The 16,188-nt window shown below is 42.2% G+C and overlaps 1 protein-coding gene and 1 long non-coding RNA gene across 11 annotated transcripts in view; one reads left to right on the top strand and one right to left on the bottom strand.

The window, feature by feature from the left end:
• Nucleotides 1–16,188, top strand: part of SEMA6D (semaphorin 6D) — a 352,602-nt gene that overhangs the window by 219,912 nt on the left and 116,502 nt on the right. The window lies entirely within an intron of this gene.
• Nucleotides 1–16,188, bottom strand: part of LOC109280669 (uncharacterized) — a 76,779-nt gene that overhangs the window by 11,747 nt on the left and 48,844 nt on the right. The window contains exon 2 of the long non-coding RNA XR_002087069.2: nucleotides 346–473. This is a non-coding gene — a long non-coding RNA (uncharacterized LOC109280669). The remainder of the gene's footprint in view (nucleotides 1–345; nucleotides 474–16,188) is intronic.

The following is a 16,188-nucleotide window of genomic DNA, read 5'->3' as shown; positions in this document are numbered from 1 at the left end:
ATAATAAATGCTTAGGGTGGAAAAGATGCAGCTATTGCAGAAAAGACTGAAAGGAGCTGGTCGGTTCAGAGGGTACATGGGTTAGCTATGGAGTTTTATTACTAGGTTTCAGAGAACAAGCAAGTGGCTGCAGTGATGAGCATTATATGGCTGGCTAGATGCAAGTTTGAATCCAGTCCAGGTTAATAATGTTCAAATGTTGTTTTTAGCAGGTAACTGTTCAGTGGTGCATGTGAAATGAGGTGTTTATCTCAGTCTTATCCCTAGTAGGCAAGTGCCAGCATCACTCCCCAAACATTTGTTAATAGACCAAGTACTCAAAGGACATGGAGATTCCCACCTCACCTGGTATTCTTTCCAAGATAGGACTGAAGCATATGGATGGGTGGATTAGTGTTGGGCATCTTCCACTGGTTCTGTCTGTGGCAGAACAGAGGGCTTCAGAATCCTTGCCCCTTTCATAATGACAAAACCTGAAGAGAAAATTATACCATGACTGCATTTTTAAAGTTAAAGCTAAGGCTAACTTATTGTTTAACAGTCATTTTTTCTAAGTGCTCTGAAGTTCATGTTAATATTTGTTACAGACTGAAAATTGTTGTAGCTCACAGGGTCCAGGGTGAGGTTAGTAGTTCAAATTTGAGCTTGTTTGAGCAGTATGCTCCTCTGACACAGCCCTTCTAATAAGGTCATATGACATCAGACATTAGCATTTCTTAACATGTATTTTTAAGCCAACCTGGGGTTTAAATTATGATTTATCATTTGAGTTGATAGATATTTCAAAGTACCCTCAAATTCATATTCATGTTCAGATTATTCTGGAAATTGTATTGTTTATCAGGTTCAGCATCGGCATCTAAGGTGCCCCGACAGTCACAGCAGCCTCGACTGACTGATGTTCAGGTTCAGAGATCCACTAGTGGTACAAACTTGAAGTCATTCAGTGCAGATACACCTCATATATGGACCCTCAAATAAGCAGCAAAACTCTTCCATATAATGTTATAACTATATATATTGCTTAATGGATCTCTGGGGGTTAAAGTCCTCTTTAATAGTCCCCTAACCATGTTTCAACTATCAAAATATTACAGTCCACTCTCCTTCTTACACTTATTCTTAGCTCACTTGGTAAAGAATAGCCCACAAACAACACTTACAAGATGCTGCAATTATCAGTATTTAGAGGAAACCTAGTAAAAGAAGAGATGCATGGAAGGAACATAAATGTAGGACAATGAATATGATTGTACAACAGTCTTGGCTACAGTTTATTTTTTAAAAATGGATCTTCATCAGTGTTACCTGACCAAAACTTTGTCAGTATTAAGAATTACCCAGAGGGTCCTCCTGCCTTTCCTTAAGGAGAAGAGTACCTAAACATATATTTGTGAAAGCCAGAAAATTCAGCTAAGGTGTGTACATTTTCTTATAATATAACCTCAGCTTTACTTCCTTACCCATTCCTGGAACTGGCAACAGTTTCTGGGAATTCTTCCATAAAAATGTTGTTGTAAGTAGTAGGCACGAGGAACAGCTATGAGGATGTGCTGTTGTTTGTGAGAAGTATGACTGTTCTGTGAGGAGGGTTGCATACCTGCCTTGAAGGATCAGTGTGCTTCACATCCATGCTGTGTTCTGCCATTGTGCCCGTAGGGTGCATAAGGGCTTCTTACCATGGAAATTGCCAGCACACTAGTGGCATACATGACAACAGTCTTTAGGAGCTAATACCAGGCAAGGGAAGGGAGTGTCTTAGAAGGAATTTTTAGAGCATGGGTGAAGAGCTGTTAGTATTTTGCAAGTCTGCAGTTGTGTTTGTAAAGTAGCTCAGTGTTTGAGTACAGGTCATGTGCAGCTAGTTCATATTTGCTACCTATGCCCTAAAGCTGAGTTTGTTTTAGCACGGAGAAGATGAATAAAATGATAGATCTTGCCCTCCATTGTTCATGTGTTCTCACCCCAAAGTGCTGATTGTAAAGATACAGTGCTTGTTCATGTGCAGGCATTGCTCAATGGTCAGAGTTTAGGCTGCATTGTGAGGATACCATGCAACTTAAGTTTGTACTTTCTAGAGTTCAAAAATTTACATTTATATGATGTTAATTCTTTGTTGCCTGATTTTCAGAGGCACATTAAATATTCTCAAAGGAGAACCTTTTCTTACAACCTTACTTTTGTGTTAAGTTGTGCAAGAGTGACTGTAAGTGAAATTCCTTGCCCAGGAGAACATTCATCACCCCTCTCTCCTGTGAAATATGAAATACCATAACCAGAAGGAAACATAATTCAACATCCTGCTTGGCACCAGACAACATCAAGGTAAACAGACTGTTCTAATTTCTATCAGTGCCTAATTTGCACAAAATGAACTATTCTAACTAGGAGAATTTACAACACCATCAGCTCTCCTGTAAATATGAATTTTCATTTCCACCCAGGAGAAATATTACAATCTTCGCATTCTCCTATGCCTGAGGAAGGGTGAGTATACCCAAAAGCTTGCAAATAAAGAATTTTTTTTTGCAAATATCCAGTTGGTCTAATAAAAAAGTCACCTCTGCCATGAGTTCTGATTCCCTTTGTAAAGGAAATAGGCATTTTTATTTGAAATTTGCAATCAAAGCATAATTTTATTCATATAGTTCAGGCCTCAGTTGCTGTAGGTGAAATTGCTCATACATTTATCATGCTTCAGATGTTACTTGTGGAGCTTTCTTTTGTGATTTTAAGGATGTAAATATTTGTTTTACTTTAACATCTTGCTGCTAATAACTCCCAGTTAATGGCTTCATTTTTTTTTTTACTCATAAAAATATTTTTTATACCAATAATTGTTCAGTGGGATATTGTGATCTGTCAGAGCTTTTGCTACATAGCCACATTTGGTAGCCTTTCATAATTCTTTTATGTATTATAACTGTGTTATTTGTAGAACTATCCTAACTGCTAAGAGAGTTTGATAAGTTAATAGTACTCTAACTGGGGTGAATACTATCTCTGAAACTTGGACTCAAAGATGACAAGACAAAACATATAACTTTTCTCAAAATCAGCTTTATGTTGTAACAGGGGAAAGCACAGTTTCAAGGAAATAATTACAAAAAATTGCAGTAATTGTAATTATAATGAAGGTCCATTAAAGCCAAAGGAGAAACTGCAGCTTGCATGGGCATACCTGAACAGGATTTCATCAAGCTAATTCATGGATCAGTAATAGTATCACTGTGACAGATAGTACAACATGGACTTCAAAACTTGTTGGGGTACCTGGATGAATAATAAGAAGGCTGCTCCATGCTGCTATGGCTGTACAGTTACAAGGACTGAAACTAGTGACTTTTAAAGTTTGGTGAAACGAGCTGCAGTCTGATAGCTGTATAGCTACAGCCAGAGGCAACCTGAGCCCGGAGCAAATCAGCCCATGCGGGGCCCTGCCCCTGTTCCAATCCCACGGGCCCCAGACCTGAAGAAGCTGCCGCTGCCATCAGCGACGAGGCGGGTAGTGAGTGGCTGGACGCGGAGCCACCGCTCCACCCAGCTCCATGCCCCAATTCGGCCTCCCACCCCCTGCCCCCGCCCAGGAACAGCCCTGACTACAGCTACACTTCTGACTGCTACATAGGCCTCTGGCACATATTACACTTAAGATGTGATTAACTAGTTAACCGCATCTTACATAGTTACCTGGCTCCACATTAATTTGGTTAATGACATGATGAATAAGGAATAACCCAAAAAAACTGTGTAATAACTTTATGGCTGGTTCCTATCACACCATTAACTGAACGGCTAGTCAGGCTGACAGGCTCCCAGCCCCGGAGCGCATGGGAGCCCTGGACTCCCAAGCAGTTCCAAGGCTGAGAATGCTGATCAGCTGCTCCCAGCTCGGGGCCCATCAGAGTCAAGGGCTCCAGTGGGCTCCCAAGCCTGGGAGCCGTTATTAGCTGCCACTCCCAGCTGCAGAGGCACATCAGAGCCCTTGACTCTGATACGCCCCCTTGGCTGGGAGCAGCAGCAGATTTGGCCTCCCAGCCTTCAGGGCACAGCTGGATTCAAGGGCTCCACTGCACCCCCATGGATAGGAGGTCTCCCAGCCATTGGGATGCAACATGCACTCCTGTGGTTGAGAACCTAGATCTGCCATGGGAGTGCATGGTGCACTGCTACAGCTGGGAGCCTTGATCAGCCACAGGAGCACGTGGTGCAGCTTGGAGCCTCATCAACAGATCGCAGCTCCCAGCCACAAGAGCTTGCTGCTAGCTGGTGCTGAGGGAGCTCAGGATCAGGATCTTGGACTCCCCCTTCCCCAGTAATATGGTGTGATGGGATCTGATGCTCAGTCCCACAATCGTGCCTCCTCCCATGCATGTGTGGCATGGCAGAAAGCATGATTGTGGGGATTGTGCATCTGACCCATCACACCTTTAATTGCATGAGTCATAGATACACTCCAAAATGCTACATTTTTCCAGTCTGCACTGTTACCACAAGCAATTCCATACCTATATTATCCTGTAAATGGCAGGTAATCTGTACTCCCTTTAAAGTTTTATCATAAAATCTAAATTAATTTAAATATACTGTGGATTCCATCTTGCCTTGCCAATTTTATATTGAATAGAATTGTATTAATTATTATTCAAAAAAACAATATATATCAAAACAAATACAACTCGAGGAGTGTTTTGAATAGGGGAAGCTTTTGACACACACTTTGTATTAGCATGAATGACTACTAGGAGCTGCAATGCTGAATTAGGCTCCAAGTATTCTGTGATGGATGGGAGCAGTATAAGGCCATTATATTAATTAGCTCAAAAGACTCTCTTTCACCACAAGAGACAAAACTACTGCCTATGGCTTATTTCATTTTAGCTTCTTCCACTTTATCCAATAAATCCCTGTGTGAAAATTAAGTAAGTACAGCACGAGGCACACAGGAAAGAGGAAAAAGCTGCTGTGCCTTTATAAATGCTAAATTGAGGAATCAAGATGTTTAGAACTGTTGTTTTGTGTAATGTTTCAAGAAATTCTTTTATGAGCGCACTTCTTTTCCATGTGGCAGCCTAATTTTCAGGAAACAATATTGCATCATTCTATTTATTGGAGGCTGCAATATTTTAAAACATTTCAATGAAAGCAAACAGTTTGAGGGGCTGCCATCTCGCTTACAAAATCAGCTATAGACATGCAGATAAGCTTTTGCTTAAAAACGAAGGCACTCATGTTGCCTCATTAAGTACAGCTAGTATAAGCACAGCATTAACTGACTAATGCAGAGCAGAATGCCAAATGTAGTCTAATCAGACTGGATTCCAATTTATAGAATAGATGAACTGAACCAGTGGCTTGATGTTGCCCTCATCAAGTAGTGCTGATATTGTCATTAAAGCTTATTTACTCCTTCACTCTGTATATCACAGGCCTAGCTGGGTATTTTCCTCTTTTTTATGTGGGGAAATAGGATGTGGTTCAAATTTACTTTACAATTTCAAGTCTGCTTCTTTGTTAAGGACTGTGCCTATTAGCATCTTTTCATAAAGTGTGGAACAGTGGCTGTTAGAGTTAGCAAGTAGATCTGCTTTAATTGCACAATTAATGCATTATGCTGCAATTAACACAAGGCCACATACATGATTTTAAAGGGTATATAAATGAAAAGGAAATTAATATATGGGGAGTACTGCACAACGCAAGAAATGTGACACCCATCATAGATTTTATTTTTGCTGCGGTGTAATGTTACTGCACAGCTAAATTCGTCGGCTTAAAGTCTTGATTAATTTCTTTCTACATGGCACATTATGTTTGTATTAGCTTGAGCTGTTAGTCTGGCTGTGTTTTTATTGCTCTCCTGCACTATTACTCAACAGTACATTTACTGAACCCTGTATGCAAACTCTTACAAGTTCAACTTTACCTTTGATTGGAAAGGTCATGAGTTCATTTCCCAGCAAGACTGACTTTTCAGCCTACTTACCTGTAATACACTGTTGCCATTTTTAGTTGCATGCCCTGCTCATTCCACTGCAGAGAAAAACATCTTGGAAAAGCACTTAAAAATAAAACAAAGAGTTGACCTTATCATATTCCTCTGTGTAAAAGCATACCAAGTATCTATGTACATGGCCCCTACAGTCACAGACATTAAGATCACTGAATACTTCCTAATGGGACCTGCCGGGCTGTGAGTTTTCCAGTAAGATATTAATTGATTTTGGAACTTCCAAGCATATTTTCAGCCCAGCCTTGTGCCCTTTCCATCAAGATTTTTTTCAGCTATACAGATCTGCTCGGAACACTTTTACAGTCATAACGTGCCATAAACAGAAGGGTTTTTTAGGGTTTTTTAAAAGTTTATGCTAATTGAAACTAAGTTATGCTAGTTTATAGCTCATGCTGTGAATGTTGTTAAAGATAATATTCATGAGTTCTGTTCTGTTCCTGTACACGGGCTGAAAGCCGCTCTGGCTAGAGACAGACATTACACATAAACCGGTTTATGTGATCAGAAACTGGTTTAAATCTGTAACAGAACAGATGTTTAGTGTACATAAATCAGTTTGAAAATGGCTGAAACCAGTTTGAGATAAATCTGGTTGAATGTAGTTTCGGACTGAATTGATTTGGGACAAACTGGTTTATGCAATGTCTGTCCCAGATCCCTTGCTGGTTTAAGATAAACCAGGCTGTCCTCCGGCATCCCAGCATGCTCTCTGGGCTGGGCAGGACTCTCTGCTCCGCAGCAGAGCTGGCCTCTCCCTTCTGCTCCCTGGCTGCTGCTCTGCAGAGACTTGCAGGCTCAGATTGTCTGCCTGGCTTCTCCCTGCTAAGCAGGGATTATTACCCCCGCCTCTCTGCCTTACACAGACACCTCAGCATTAGCTTGCAGACCACATGCTGGCTATAGTCCATTCTGTGGTAGAGGACAAAGGCAGACAGGCTTTTGGGAGCTGATCAACAGGTAGCTTAATGTCCTTCCTTAGAAGAGCTGGTTAAGAAGAGCTCCATTAGTTAATGGAGAGAGGCTTTGTTTTCTTAATGGGTTGATAAACACTGAGTTAGTGGTGATAAACATTCCCTGCTAGGCAGCTCAGGAAGCAGGGAATAAGAGCATCCTGCTGGGGCCTGGCCATGTCCCCCTCAGCTCAGCCCTGTGAAATGAAGGGAGGGCTGCTCTAGCACTGCCAGCTTCTAGCTTGAGCCACTGCAGGCACATGCCTGCATTTTTTCAGTCCAGAGGGGATGTATGTTCAGTTACAAAGTGATTTAGCCTAGCCAGGCTAGACTAACCTGCAAGGATTGGAGCAATTTAAGTCTGTCCCTAGCCACTGACTGGAGCCAGTATGTAGAGTTCAAGACTGGAGATATGAGAGAAGTTTTGCCATTGACTTCAGTGGGGCCATAATTTTACCCCAGGCCTCAAGTATTCTGTCATGGATCAGACCTGTATAAAGAACATTATGATAATTACATTCTTACCTCTGCTACTACAACAATATTGAAGCCTGAGAATGTAATTTTTCCTCTCTGTGTACCTCAGTTTCCTCATTTTCAGATTCTACCTGCCATTGTAGAAAGCAGCTGAGTTTGTATAAATGCTGTTATTACTTATATGACCAGGATTTGATGCATTGCCTGAATAGCATTTTCTGAATAGCTGAGAATGCTATTCCCAGCCATAATATGATGAGAAGAGGCAGCAAATTAAGTAGGCTAAGCATAAGAGCCAAAATGATCCAAATTATTTATGCTTATTTCTTTCAAAACTTCTTTGGGGAATTTTTACTTTCCTCAAAACCTTCATCTTTTATCCCATAGAAATGGCACAGATGGGACAAAGCCCTGAACTGCCACTGCCTGATGTGTAAAGCAGATTCCTGTAGTGTGGAAGACTTGTGTATTATGCGTTGAATTGGGCCCCAGATCTGATGCAATGTTGATAAAAAGACCACTATGAAATATGTATATTTTTCAGCATAGTTCCAGAATCTGGAAATAATCAGTGCAGGTTTTCTGTTTTAAATGGAGTCCTATCCTATAAAAGATTTGCTTCAAGGTAGTGACTTACCACATAATTTTACATAAAATTGTTATTATGAAATTCAGGTTAAGAGAAAAAACAGGTTGTTTGTTTTCAGTGAAATCTCAGAGCACATCAGTTTAAACCCAGTCTGCTCCCTTTGTTTCATTCCTGTAGGGAGAAGAAAAATCTCTGTCTCCCCAGTCATTGATGGGTCCAGAGTCAGCCCTTCATATGCCCTAGCCTACATAGGAAGACTCTTGGGGTATGGCCATAGCATACCCCAGCAGTCCCCAGTGGATACATACTTCCTTGGGTCCATTGCCAGCTGGCACAATTTATAGTAGCCACTTAGCTTCTGCATGCTTCTCAGGAGGTCAGGACTGGTACAAATTGGCCCAGAAAATCAAAGAGTTGTAATTTTCTCCCTGATGGCCACCCACCAACAGTTATTAGTGGAGAAAATGATTCTGGTCTGAAATATTATGTAAATATAAAATCAAATACTAGATTGGTTAAACGACTACATTTTCTGTGCATCTGACTATTACATACACAGTGAGGCCCCTCTTGATGAACACACAATAAAGAACAGCAATAAAACCAGAATAACAAAGCCACATGGTATCCTGGTGAATCTATGTTTCTAAATATTCTGAGCTCTGTGTTTTGCATCTGTTTATGTCAGGACTGATCCTTTTTCAGCACCCAAATGAAATCTAATGTGACCTGACACAATGGAGTGCTCATATCACCTTGCAACATATTTTGAAAGGGTTCCTGATTTCTTAAAATGTGTTGTAGTGGAAGATTATTAATTACAGCACTTAGCTGCTGTTATTTTGCTGCTGGTCTCAGCTGTAAGGAAAGTATCTGAAATGTTACTGCCGGCACAGCTTTAAATTTATACTTTCTATAAATACTGTAACATTGTTATTTTAATCTGTAAATCAGATTTGTCAAGGTCAATCCATTAAAAATGGCTCCTGTGCCCAATATAATTTCTGGCAGCCCTAATTTTAGTGGATAAGTGTTGATTTTAAAAGGACTCTTATGCCCTGAGCTCATCATATTCCTGCTTGCCACAGAACAACCGTGCTTTGGAAGATCAAGAGGGGAAAGTGTTTCTGCTAGTGAAATGTTTAGTCTCCACAGGCTCTGAAACAGAAATGCATTGTCGATCCTACCATTCCCCCCAAAACAGACTATTTTTCAACTGAAGATTATTGAAACAGGCATTACTGTATGGACTAGGCTGGGCACTTCTTTGCTATCCTAAGAGGGATCATGTGTCCAAGAGCTAATATAGGCACTAGGATGCCTCTATGGCATGACTTCCTTTGTTCTTGTATGAAATCTGAAATGTGAATGACACTAATACCTGCACAGGACCAGAGGGCTGATGACTGACAACCTGTGTCCTTCATATAACGCAGACATTGTGTCATCATTGGGTATGAAGTGAAAATCGTGGCAAATCAGATGAGGTTGTTTTGATTAATTCATTGTAGTGCTATTGTATGTCGGCACTGCCCACAAGAAAAGATGCCAGGAGTGTTCCAAGGGAGTCAGGGGAAAAGGGGATTATATGCATGTTAGAGTTCAATTCTAGGGCCACCTTTAGTGAACAGCTTCCTCCAGCAGTCAGAAGTATGGTGATAGTACTGCTGCCTGGCCTGTGTCCTGTCCACACAAAACTTTCCACTAGTGAAGTGCCTCTAGTGGTGTGTTACATGACCAAGTTTTTCCTTTATGGGCAAAGTTTTAATCCTAGCCAATCTCTGCATTGCAGTCTGAGGTGTGACTGCAATGAATGTAGGCATATCTACGCTCACTTTTTTCTATCCAACTTAGGTGCCAATAGGAGGGAAGGTGCAGAGTCCCAAACTTCAGCTCTAGCTGCCTTAGTCTACCTAGGATCTTGGTTACTTTCTTTGTGGCTAAACCATGCTGGAGTGCTAGCTTGGCTCCATCACCAATAGTACCCAAACTTAAAAGCTAGTTTAGTTATGTCTGCATGTGCTAGCATCACACCTCTGCTTGCCAGCCTCAGGAAATCTAAGCTGCTATAATATGACGGCCTGAGAGGGAGGACTGCAATGGAAAAAACTGTTTATTTAGAGTGTGCAGCAAATTGTATGTCACTTATATTTTAACTTACACCTCTTGTTGGCTTCCCAGGATACACCTGCACCTTTTTACATTCCCATAGATTCACACCCCTTTACATATGTGCAATACTGCCTTACCCATCACATTTGTTTTCTATGGGCAAGCGCTGTCATCATATGGAGGCCTATCTGATGAGTAGGATGCCTGATTTTCATTTATACATTAACACTGCTTTGACAGGCATAAAAGGGCTGTGGTGTGAATTAAAACAAGGTCTTAATACTTTTAAAATGAGAGATGTGAAATACCATATTTACTTGAATCCAAGGCAAGGCTTTTCACCAGACACAACATGGCAGAGAGAGACCTCATTCTGGATCTGGGTACTGGCCTGGGGCAAGTTGCCGTTAGCTCTGGCTTTGGCCACAGGCTCTGAGCCCAAGTTGGAGCTGAGCTGCCATCTGCCCTGGCCCTAGGTGTCTTATGTGGTGTGGGAAAGGGCACGCTCCTGGGGGAGTATAAGGGTGACCGCAAGGTGGGGTGGGAGGGGGAGTGCCGGAGAGACCAGTCTTTAGGGTGAGACCTTACCTGGCCCCTTGTCCAGTGCCTGCCCCCACACCCTGCTGCTTACCTCTGGCTCCAGCCCTTTCAGCCCTGACCTGGCCAGGCCCAAAGCTGCCACCCCTCCTTCTGCTTGGCGGGGTAGGGCTGGCAGCTGGGCCACAACCAAGAAAGCAGCAGAAGTAAGTGGCAGGGGAGGGGTGCAGGGAGTAAAGAGGTGGCAAGGGTGGGAAGGATAGGTGTCAGAGGAGAGTAGGGAGTAGTGGGACAGGCACAGGGGGCAAGGGGTGGCAGGCAGGGTATAGGGAGCAGATAGCTCCTTTCCCTGCCACAGCAGTGGGGAGGACAAATTTAAAACAACTTTCCATCAGTTAGATTCTATACATGGGCAAGCATAATAAATCTATAATTGTCCATGTATAGAATCTAATTATGGGGGTGAGGGAGCCATCTTAAATTTGATATCATTCCAGTGTCAGGTAAACATGGTACCTCACAACTTGCAGGGTATTTGGCCTGCTGGGGAGCCAGCAGTCATTGAGGATTCATTTGGTGGCAGCCAGTTTCCCAAAACTCTGCTGGCACCACAGTTCTGGGCTAATCATACAATTCAGAGTTCCTCCAGTGCCCAAATGTTAGGTGAATTTTTAATAACCCTCAAATTACTCTGGTTTGCTTATGCAACTATTTTAAGAAATAGGTCTGATGGCTTTGCATTTATGTGTTTATAGAAAAGATTAGAAGTGAAAAGTAAAACAGGACAGGTTTCTGTGTGCTGAAGTGAATAAATGGATTCATCATATAATTTACTTCAAGGACTCCAATGTATCAGTACCTTTTTGGAAACCTATATAGCACCTTCAATTCTCACTTCCGCTGGCTCTGATATTCAGCCTCTTTCTGTCTTGTCATTGAAATCTGCTTTTAAAGGAAAAGGCTTGGGGGAAGTGGTTGTTTTGTTTTTGTTTGGTTGGTTTTTTGTTTTTAAATATTAAAGTAACTGATATTATAAAGGATCTTCTTTTTAGGTATTAATTGCATAAACTTCGCAACACCCAGCAAGGTGGACACATTTTGCAAAGGAGAAAACAGACAAACGAGATTAGTGTGATATGCGCAGTTACCAAGGCAGCATGTGGCACTGTCTACTAAACCAATCTTCTGTTCAGTATGAAGACCTTCAAACCCTTTATTAAAGAGAAAAGAAAGATACTTTGTGGTAGCTGATGCTTGCTGAGTTGACCATTACTCAGTGCCATTCAGGCATTGAAAGTAGGAGTAAGTGTGATTTAAGGTGAAAGCTCTTCCTTTCCTCAGCTGTTCTGAAGCAAGAAGCAGTAGGCCCAGATTCTGATCTCACTTATGTGTTATAAATCAGGAGCGACTCCACTGGCATGAGACTGGAATCAGGCCCTAGCACCCTACAGTGATTCAAAGGCAGATTAGAACTGGTAGCCGTGGAAAGCTCTTCCCTTTGGGCTATTCTGCACATAAGTGCATTTTAAATGGCCAAAGATGCAGACATTTATCCATACAAACCACTTTCTATATAATTTCATCTGTATCTTTGGGCTAAAGAAAGGTACAGGTCTTATAGCACCCAGAGCCATCAGGGGGTCCTTGCCCTAGGAAGCGAATGAAATACACATTACAGCAGCAGGATAAATTTTAAATGTTCCAAACTAGAAAACAGCCTCTGTTATCTCTTTAAAACTTGTGTAGTTGCAGCTACAGTAGCTTGTATATCAAAAAGGTTCTGATAATAAAATGGAAAGATAGTAAATCAGATTGTGTCCTCTCTGTGCACCCAACTTGTGAATGCCTTACGATTTCATGCTCTGTCTTCCAGTGCCAAAATTTCTTAACCTAGGTCTCTTTCTGCTCTGTGTAATACATACAGAAGGATCCAAGAATCTTGATCTCATTTGGGTAGATCCAACAATGTTTGAACAGAGAAGTATCTTAAATTCGACTAATTGAGGCCATGGACAGATGTTACATTTTTAGCACTACAGACATCTGTGCAGCACTACAAAAGTTAACATAAGAATGTAAGTATTGCCATTTACTGGGTCAGACCATAGATCCATCTTGACCAGTATCCCTAGCACATGGAGCTGCCCATACTGTGTGCGCCCTGCCACCTGCTCCAGAAGATCCAAGCTGCCCTCTTGGACACTGCCCTCATCTACTTCGACCAGGTCCTGCATGAGGGCAGTTCCCACCCATTCCTCAGCCTCCAAGAGGTCGTTGTGGGGCCCCTGGCTTGACAAGTCCCATGGACCTCTCCACCTCACCATGTTAGCACGCCAGGTTCCCAATACCAAACCGCCCATCACTGCTGGCTCTACACATTCATGGTCTGCATGCTCCACCATCCTCTCTATCCTTGTGTCCTGCCTGGACATCAAGTGGCGGGACCTGCTCAGCAAGGACAAGGGTCCTTGATTGACAAGTGTGTATTCCATCTTGATCATATAGGCCACCAGGGACCTCAGCTGGTGGCTTCTTCATAGAGCCGTGTATCTGGCAGGATTTACAGATGCCTCCAATGCCTGTCCCTTCTGTGATGCCCCCAAAACCAGACTGCAGCCAGCACCTCCTTCAGGACCTCTTGCTGAGGTTCTGGCTACACAACTTCTCTGACCTGTTTACTTATGTACTTCCCATCCATGGCCCCACCAAGTCCTAGGACTCCTGGTCAGCCTCTTCCTGGTCCCAGCCAGACTAGCCATCTGTCTCACCAGGAAAGAGGCTGTAGCCAGGAGGACCCCCAGAGACTGAGGCCACTTTCCTGTCCCTGGTCCAGTCCCATCTCTGGACAAAGTTTCACTGGGTAGTGTCCACTTGTTCCTCGGACTTGTTTGAGGGCCAGTGGTCACTGTCCAGTGTGCTTGACTCAGTATCCCCCTTGATACATTAATTATAAACCTTTGACCTCCACTCCCGTCCCTGTGTTGTTTCATTTGTCCCCAGAAATCAGTTGCCACATTCCCAGTAGCCTCCCTTTTTGAGGGGGCCCTATAGTTTCACTTGATGGGCTTTTTGCCCATGATCCCTTAAAGTGGCAAATAGGCCTATGTCACACAGTGGCAGAGAGTGGATGCTGAAAGGAAGATTGAACAGGATATGGCCAGGATTTTTTCCACTGTTCCTCTCTCACTTACAGCCTCCAGTATTTGGACTAGGTACAGACATTCAAAAAGCCTGAGGTGGAATCAGTCAAATCTTCATGGGTTTCTCTAAACTGTGAAGAATAGATTGGGAATGAACAGAACACACATTCTCCCATTGGTAAGGTGGGGCACAGGCACCTGCACTGGTCAAGGCCAGCAGGCTGGGGCTCACCCGCAAGCTTCCCATTGTGCCGGACATTGCCAAATGCAGCCAAATGAAACCAATCAGCAGTCCATATATGATTGGCTGCTGGGCACGTGCCTCCAACCCCCTGCTGTTAGCTAGAAGCAAGGGGGGAGTCAGCACAGAATCTCTCCCAAGCCTCAGCCCCCTCCTGGTGCCAACCCCAACAGACTTAACAGCTGGAGGCAGCTGTCAGCTGCCCATTTAATCTATGGCCGAATCTCCAAAGCGGCCACATCTTTTCCAAAGCTTTTCGGAATTGTTTCTCATGCTTCGAATCGATTCAGAGTTTGTAATTGGTCTCCTGATTTTATTCAGATTCAGAGATTCAGTTGCCGAATCGAGCCAAATCTCCTCCAAATCGAATCGGCTACTGAAGCTTTGCACAGTCCTACCTACTAGGGAGCAGAGCTGTAGCCCAGCCAGGGCTAGGAGCTGCAGCTGTGCTCACTGCAGTGAGCTGTCACAGAGCCTTTTGCTGTGCCAGGGGGTCAGCAGTTCAGCTTAAGAAGCCTGCTTCTGCTGGCATGGTGTCAGGGTCGAGTGCTGCTGCCCCCATGGAAGTAGCAGTGGAGATGGCTGCTGTTACTATGGGGACAGCAGTGACGGCTGATGCCCCAGCAATGGCAGAGGAGGCAGTGAGAGCTATGAGCATATGTATGCCTTGATAACATTATTGTGTAGCTCTACAAAGTGCTAAGGCACTTGTAATTCTACAAATGAACATCTGCCCATGGCCTTTGTTGCAAATGTATCGGCAGACACAGTGAATACATTTGCATGGGTATAACATATATGCCCAGAAAAATGAACAAGAGAGTGCAAAGATGCAAGCAAAATATCAAATACATTTATTGGTCATTTTGGCTGTCAACTGGATAAGGAGGCCTGTAATTCCATTAATCTGAATTATAGCAACGGAACCCAATTTGGGGTCCTGAATTCACACAAATAGACCCATTGACTAACTTATGTGTACAGAAAGCACAATTTGGCCTTATAAGATGTGGAATCTCAATTCTAACTTATTAAAATACTTCTTTTTCTGGACTTGTAGATAGTTTCCACCATCAATTTTGATATTTTAAAATTATATATTTCCTTGTTTCTCTTAATGGAGGGCATATTTGACCTTAGTCCTTTAATTGTGCAGTAATTAGTATCTAGATGCTGTGCAGAACTCATTGCAAACTAACTGGTTAGAATATTAATTTTTAATCTAAATATATCCTTTTTTTTTTAACTGTGTAAGTACGATTTCTTTAAAAGGAAAATTCTGTGAAAACACCTAGATTTTGTTCATCCAGTGTTTCAGCATAACATACTATTCAGCAGGTATTTCACATTTTGAATCTATTTGTACATGCAGGAGCCTGCCTCCAGTGCTTGACTATAAGGGTTGTGATTTTCTCCTGCTTACACCAGTTTTACACACCATTGGCTTAACTGATTTTATTCCTGATTTATACTAGTATAAGTAAGAGGAACATCAGATGTGTATCATATAAGCTCTTACACTACATTATTATTGACCATAACCATATGGCACAGCACAAGTTTTTTCTTATTTAATAGAACAGCATTAGCTGTAGCAATGAATTTTGTCTAGACAGCTTTGTGACATGTTACAGTGATGAGTACTAATCTCCCAGGACATAAACGCGTAATGAATAATTAAAATTAGGGCTCCTCATCTTACAGATCATGGAAAGGTTGGCATGTCCTTCTGACTACTTACCCAAGAGCTAGAGTGGTCCTCCATTGTAACCTGGTAGATGGCCTGGTTCTTTGCATGGTCTCAATTCAAAGCACATCATACTATCTTTGTTCCAGGCTTATAAAGGCAAAATTTAATCTAATAATTTTATGAGCAAAGAATTTTACCTGTGCTTTTGCATTTGACTTTTTAAAAGACAGACTTTTCAAATGTTCAGACTAAAAGTATCAAAGGTATTAGGGGTAAAGACATTTTATTATATATGAAAAGCTAATCTATAAAGATGATTCAGCCTTAACTCAGATCATGCCAGAGGGAATTATTTTAATTGAATACAAGTTTAATCCTAAAACATATTACACCTGAAAGTTGAGATAAGATGCCTTGAAATTTTAAACTTTAAACAAAA

This window comes from Alligator mississippiensis, chromosome 11, assembly GCF_030867095.1.
Source record: "Alligator mississippiensis isolate rAllMis1 chromosome 11, rAllMis1, whole genome shotgun sequence".
NCBI lineage: Eukaryota > Metazoa > Chordata > Crocodylia > Alligatoridae > Alligator > Alligator mississippiensis.
Note: the sequence above shows the minus strand (reverse complement) of the source record. Positions and strands in the feature narration are given on the sequence as shown.